This window comes from Zingiber officinale, chromosome 7A (assembly GCF_018446385.1).
Source record: "Zingiber officinale cultivar Zhangliang chromosome 7A, Zo_v1.1, whole genome shotgun sequence".
Lineage (NCBI taxonomy): Eukaryota > Viridiplantae > Streptophyta > Magnoliopsida > Zingiberales > Zingiberaceae > Zingiber > Zingiber officinale.
The window spans coordinates 105,120,984-105,127,302 of record NC_055998.1 but is presented as its reverse complement, the minus strand read 5'-3'; the positions used below and the strand labels follow the sequence as shown (position 1 = coordinate 105,127,302).

The following is a 6,319-nucleotide window of genomic DNA, read 5'->3' as shown; positions in this document are numbered from 1 at the left end:
AGAGAGAAAGTATGATGAGAGAGAAAGTATAATGAGAAAAAAAGAGTGTGATAGGAGAGATTAAGGAGAGAGAAAGTGTGTGATAAAATGACGAGAGAGAAAATATGATGAGAGAGAAAATATGATGAGAAGTGATATGAAAGAAAAAAAAAAATAAATATATTTTGATATTTGATATTAAGGGAGAAAATTTTAATTTTAGGTCAAGGGTTTTTTGGAATAAGGGAATATTTTGATTGATGAAAATGGGGTAATGACTCATTGAAGGGGAGGTACATGGGAATGAGCTATTACCCAATTTCAAGGATTCATTCCCAAATTTGTATTCCTATTCCCATAATCTAAACATTAACAATGGCAATCAATGATTCTCATTCCCATTCCCATTCCCCACTCCTATTCCCCTAAACCAAACACCCCCTAACTCTTTTAGCTATTCCTACTTATTAAGGAAACAACATGTAGAAAATAACCGAGTTGCTTAACCACATGCCATTCTAAACAATTCATTCATTTTCCCTAACCTAACCAAATCTGCATTAAATTTCATAATAGCAAGTATCAAAAGAAGGTTGGTATATGCAATTTCCCTAACCGGTATGCTATATGAAGCCAGCATGCTAAATACGGTACATAAGTAAACAACAAACAAAACATACAAGGTTGGTATATAGTATCTGCTAAATATCATTGATAACAACAAGAGACTGTATGGATATAAAAATGAATATCTCAAAGGTTTTGAGTGAAAGTATCAAGCATAGGAAAAATTACGAGTGGAGTCAAGGTAAAGTAGTTCTTATCTAAAATAGCTCATGCAATAAGTTCAAAAAACTAAAGAATCAAAGTAAGAAGTACCCGCCTTTAATGTCGAAGTGCTCGTCTCGAATTACAGTCCTGTAAATCACATAATGTACAGTTTAACTAATTGCATATGACATTTACTAGCTAAACTAAATCCCAAACCCAAATAGATGTCTACTTCCTCTAATCTTTCTAATCATTGAATCCATTAAATCTGAGAATTAATCTCATTCATAACCCATCACAACTTATCACAATAACAATCTAAAGACTTTCTATTAATGGTCATGAAATTATTGAAATCAACCTACCCACTGATTAACCCAACCACCATAGAAAATATGAAATCAAACCCCTATCTATTCCATAATCACATTAGGTTAAACCAAAGATGAAATAATTCTAACTCACCCAAATCGATATCCCAGCCTACGCTTCGCAACCGCAGAAATTCGTTGCTAAAATCTGGTAGTCGAAGTTACAATGAAGTTGCTGCTGGGAACAAAACCAGAGCTGCTGCTGGAAACCAAAAGAAAACACCACCTCTTGTAGACCTAACAACCCAAACTACGAATCCATTAATTAGCTTTCTAATCCCAAAACAAACCTAAAATTCAACAACCTTACCTCCAATTCCAAATGCCCCCAAATGGTGATACGCCGTTGGAGAGAGGTGCTGCCGTGAAGTGAAGCTACCGTTGCTGGACAAGATCAGTAACCTCTCCCTGCCTCTCCAACAGCAATGGCATCGAAGCGATGGAAGAGGTAGTGGATCCAATCTAGGGCACGACGTCAACAAGGGTGGTGACACACCGAGATCAAATCTAGGGTTTAGCTGGCCGATTGTGGAGCTCGGCGTTGTGGTCGGTGGTGCTATGGCAGAGATAGAAGAGGAGAGGTTCGGTGTCACGGCTCGGGAGAGAAGAGGAGACTAGGCGGTGTGCGGCTCGAGGAGGAAGAGGAGCTGGGGTGTCTTCTTCTCCGGCGATGATCCGCGGCTGCAGGCGGTTGGCGCGAAGGGGCGATCGTGGCTTGCATGAAGGGGGGGGGGGGGGGGGGGGGGGGAAGAGGCTGCAGCTTCTTGGTGCTCGCGTGAGGGAGCAAGATTCGGCGGCTTGTGCGGTGCTCGGGCGAGGGAGAGGGAAGAGGCAGCGGTGGAGAGGGGGAAGATGTCGGATAAGAAAATTAGGGATGAGGAGTTTTATAACTATACTTAGGTTTAATACAATTAAACCCTAAGTTGATTCCTCAATTAACTCCCACTTCCGAGTATTCCAAACAGGCTTTTTCTCGGGCCCATGAACGCATCCCCTCTAAATATACCATACGAACTCCGAAAAAACCCAGAAAATTCCTAAAAATTCCATTAAGACTATTAGCCTATTAAACCTTATTATTTATTTATTATCTGGTTCGATATTTTACATTCTCCTCCATTAATAAAAATTTGGTCCCCAATTTACTGCTTAACTTAGGGAATCCTCATCCTAGGGTAACAACCAAATAACACACTCATATACTAATCCATCATAATATCATGCTCAAATCCTTATCCGAAAAGGATGCTTCTGTGGGTTATGGACTCATCTTGCTTCGACTGCGCCACTCTGATATTCTGCCTTCACTTGTTGACACACAGAGAATCAGACTTCAAAGTTCACAATATCATCCTATGCATTTTCCCTTTCCATAATTGCTATATATATATAGGGAGCCTTAGACCTATGAAAGAGTAAGTCGGTCTCCTAATGATCAAACTAATAAGAGTAACTCAGTCCTCTACTAACCAAACCAACGCGAGTAAATCGACACTCTATACATCAGGTCCATAAAAGTATCTAGGGCACTGTAAACTTAAATAGCAATATCAAGGACTCCTCATGTTCGTACAACAAACATACCCAAAAATAAGATCACTGGCACAAAGTCTGTAATCTAACCTTCAACTAAAATTATCAACTCTATAAATATCAAGACATTATACTCTTTAAGTTATTATCAACATCAAAGGCTAAATAATATACCATCAAGTCTAATATCCACAAATAGATCATCAAAAGACAACATATCACCATATCAGATCTAACCAATGACTAACACCACAAATCATACATGGTATAAACACATGGTACAAACAACTAAACAAGTACACATGGTATAAACAACTAACCAAGTACTAACAAAAGTGTATGATAACGGTATACCACATACCTCCTATAGCTTGGAGATTCCTGCCGCTGCTTGGTCCCACAACTCGAGCGTCACATCGAGGGTTCAACTTACAAAGGGAAAACCAAACAATCGGAACACCGAAAATCATAAATCGAAACAAGATCGAAATTTCAAAACACAAAACACAGCATTTGACTCGAACCAGGCTCTGATACCACTAAATTGTCACGCCCCCAGAGGAGTCTCTGCCAGACAAAAATCTGACAGCATCTCTCCTGTACCGGTGACAATCTAAAGCAATAAATACACACAATACATCTATATAACCATTAGCCCATACGACTGGAACATACATAAAATAGAAACAACATAACACGCAGTTTATATCATCAGCCCACTCGGCTGGAACAAAATAAACACAACCACGCAGTTTAATAAGCCTACACGGCTGAACGTAAACACACAACAGCGGAAAACACAAAACAATACGAATATAAGACCAACAACGACACTAACAAAAATACCTGCAATCGCCAAACTTGACTCCAAAATTCACATCGACTTATTGATAAGCAAAATACACAAAATCAACATACCACCCAAACAATAACAAAACCAAACAAAAAATTATCCTCGAGTGTGACGTGGGACTGGCAGCCGGGACTCTCCAAGCATCCATGACTCATCTACCTATTACCTGGCGAAAGAAAACCAATTTACGAGGTGGTGAGTATTGGAACTCAACGGGTAAAGAAAGAGATAGTGCATGAACATAACATATAAGTAGAGAGTGTCAACAGTATACAGTCTCATAAGAAGAATAACAGATACTAAAACAAAATCATAATAAATGTTCATACCTGAAACCATATCCTAGGCTAGGTATAGAAGGTCATAAATGATACTAATCTGCTACAGTACTGCTTATAACTACAAAGGTAATAAGCAAGGTATATACAAAGTTCCAATAAGTAAACTAAGGACTAAACACCTACAACGAGGCCATATCTCAACATAAGCAAGCATAGCAATATAAGTGAGCAATAGCCACATAAACTAATACCAGGAGTAGAAACAAACAACAGCAGCATAAGCTAGTAACAGCAGCAAAAGTAGCAACAACAGCATTAGCAGATATAACGATAACAGTGTATGCACGGATGGTCACCCCGCCCACCTCTCTGCACCACGACTCATGTATGGTCGAGAGGCTGGATCGATGACAACTGTACCACCCAAAGGCTGCCACTCCTCTCGAGTGACCGGATGGACAGGTGCTAAGTAGCTATCTGGCTACCAAGCGAAGGGGATCCCTGCTGCTCACAACTCTAGCTACCACTACCCATGAGTGGTCGAGTGCGGCACGACAGGACAAGCGGGATCTTCTCCAGCTACCACTACCCATGAGTGGCCAAGTGTGTGGTGCGGCCCGACGGCTCACTCCCCCACAAGGAAGAAGTGGTCGCCTGCATGCATGCAATGACATGATGCATGCAATGCAGCGGTCATCATATAAACATAAGCTAAAATCAGGTATAAGGTATGCTACATGAAGCCAGCGTGCTAAATACGGTACATAAGTAAACAACAAACAAAACATACAAGGTTGGTATATGGTATCTGCTACATATCATTGATAACAACAAGAGACTGTATGAATATAAAAATGAATATCTTAAAGGTTTTGAGTGGAAGTATCAAGCATAGGAAAAATTACGAGTGGACTCAAGGTAAAGTAGTTCTTATCCAAAATAGCTCATGCACTAAGTTCAATGAACTAAAGAATCAAAGTAAGAAGTATCCGCCTTTAATGGAGACCGAGCTAAACAATCTCCACGTCGAAGTGCTCGTCTCGAATTACAGTCCTGTAAATCACATAATGTACAGTTTAACTAATTGCATATGACATTTACTAGCTAAACTAAATCCCAAACCCAAATAGATGTCTACTTCCTCTAATCTTTCTAATCATTGAATCCATTAAATCTGAGAATTAATCTCATTCATAACCCATCACAACTTATCACAATAACAATATAAAGACTTTCTATTAATGGTCACGAAATTATTGAAATCAACCTACCCACTGATTAACCCAACCACCATAGAAAATATGAAATCAAACCCCTATCTATTCCATAATCACATTAGGTTAAACCAAAGATGAAATAATTCTAACTCACCCAAATCGATATCCCAGCCTACGCTTCGCAACCGCAGAAATTCATTGCTAAAATCTGGTAGTCGAAGTTACAACAAAGTTGCTGCTGGGAACAAAACCAGAGCTGCTGCTGGAAACCAAAAGAAAACACCACCTCTTGTAGACCTAACAACCCAAACTATGAGTCCATTAATTAGCTTTCTAATCCCAAAACAAACCTAAAATTCAACAACCTTACCTCCAATTCCAAATGCCCCCAAAAGGTGATACGCCGTTGGAGAGAGGTGCTGTCAGAAAGTGAAGCTACCGCTGCTGGACAAGATCAGCAACCTCTCCTTGCATCTCCAACAGCAATGGCATCGAAGCGATGGAAGAGGTAGTGGATCCAATCTATGGCACGCCGTCAACAAGGGCGGCGACACACCGAGATCAAATCTAGGGTTTAGCTGGCTGATCGTGGAGCTCAGCGTTGTAGTCGGCGACACTATGGCAGAGACAGAAGAGAGAGGTTCGGCATCACGGCTCGGGAGAGAAGAGGAGACTAGGCGGTGTGCGGCTCGGGGAGGAAGAGGAGTTGGGGTGTCTTCTTCTCCGGCGATGACCCGCGGCTGTAGGCGGTCGGCGCGAAGGGGCAATCGTGGCTCACGTGAGGGGGGAAGAGGCTGCGGTTTCTTGGTGCTCGCGTGAGGGAGCAAGATCCGACGGCTTGTGCGGTGCTCGGGTGAGGGAGAGGGAAGAGGCGGCAGTGGAGAGGGGGAAGATGTCGGGTAAGAAAATTAGGGATGAGGAGTTTTTATAACTATACTTAGGTTTAATACAATTAAACCCTAAGTTGATTCCTCAATCAACTCCCACTTCCGAGTATTCCAAACAGGCTTTTTCTCGGGCCCATGAACGCATCCCCTCTAAATATGCCATACGAACTCCGAAAAATTACCAGAAAATTTCAAAAAATTCCTAAAAATTCCATTAAGACTATTAGCCTATTAAACCTTATTATTTAATTATTATCTGATTCGATATTTTACAATATTGATTACAAAATCTACGATGAATAACTCATTTGTAGCAAATTCTACAATAAATAATAATTTCGTTGTAAAAATTAGGATGAATGTATTATTCCTCGCGGATTTTGTAATAAATATTTATTTTTATCGCCAAATCGCAACAAATTTAGTG

The 6,319-nt window shown here is 40.5% G+C and overlaps 2 long non-coding RNA genes across 3 annotated transcripts; both read right to left on the bottom strand.

The window, feature by feature from the left end:
• Window positions 1-862: 862 nt before the first annotated feature.
• LOC122001941 lies at window positions 863-1,959 on the bottom strand. Of its 2 annotated transcripts, none has more exons than XR_006117533.1 (3): window positions 1,432-1,959; window positions 1,216-1,371; window positions 863-897 (listed from the first exon to the last, which is right to left on the bottom strand). It is a non-coding gene; the product is annotated as an uncharacterized LOC122001941 (long non-coding RNA). The 2 variants fall into 2 exon arrangements; XR_006117532.1 differs by having other exon boundaries at window positions 1,216-1,358; window positions 1,432-1,888.
• A 2,832-nt stretch (window positions 1,960-4,791) lies between these two features.
• On the bottom strand, window positions 4,792-5,421 carry LOC122001942. The gene is made up of 3 exons (XR_006117534.1): window positions 5,376-5,421; window positions 5,160-5,315; window positions 4,792-4,841 (listed from the first exon to the last, which is right to left on the bottom strand). It is a non-coding gene; the product is annotated as an uncharacterized LOC122001942 (long non-coding RNA).
• Window positions 5,422-6,319: the final 898 nt, after the last annotated feature.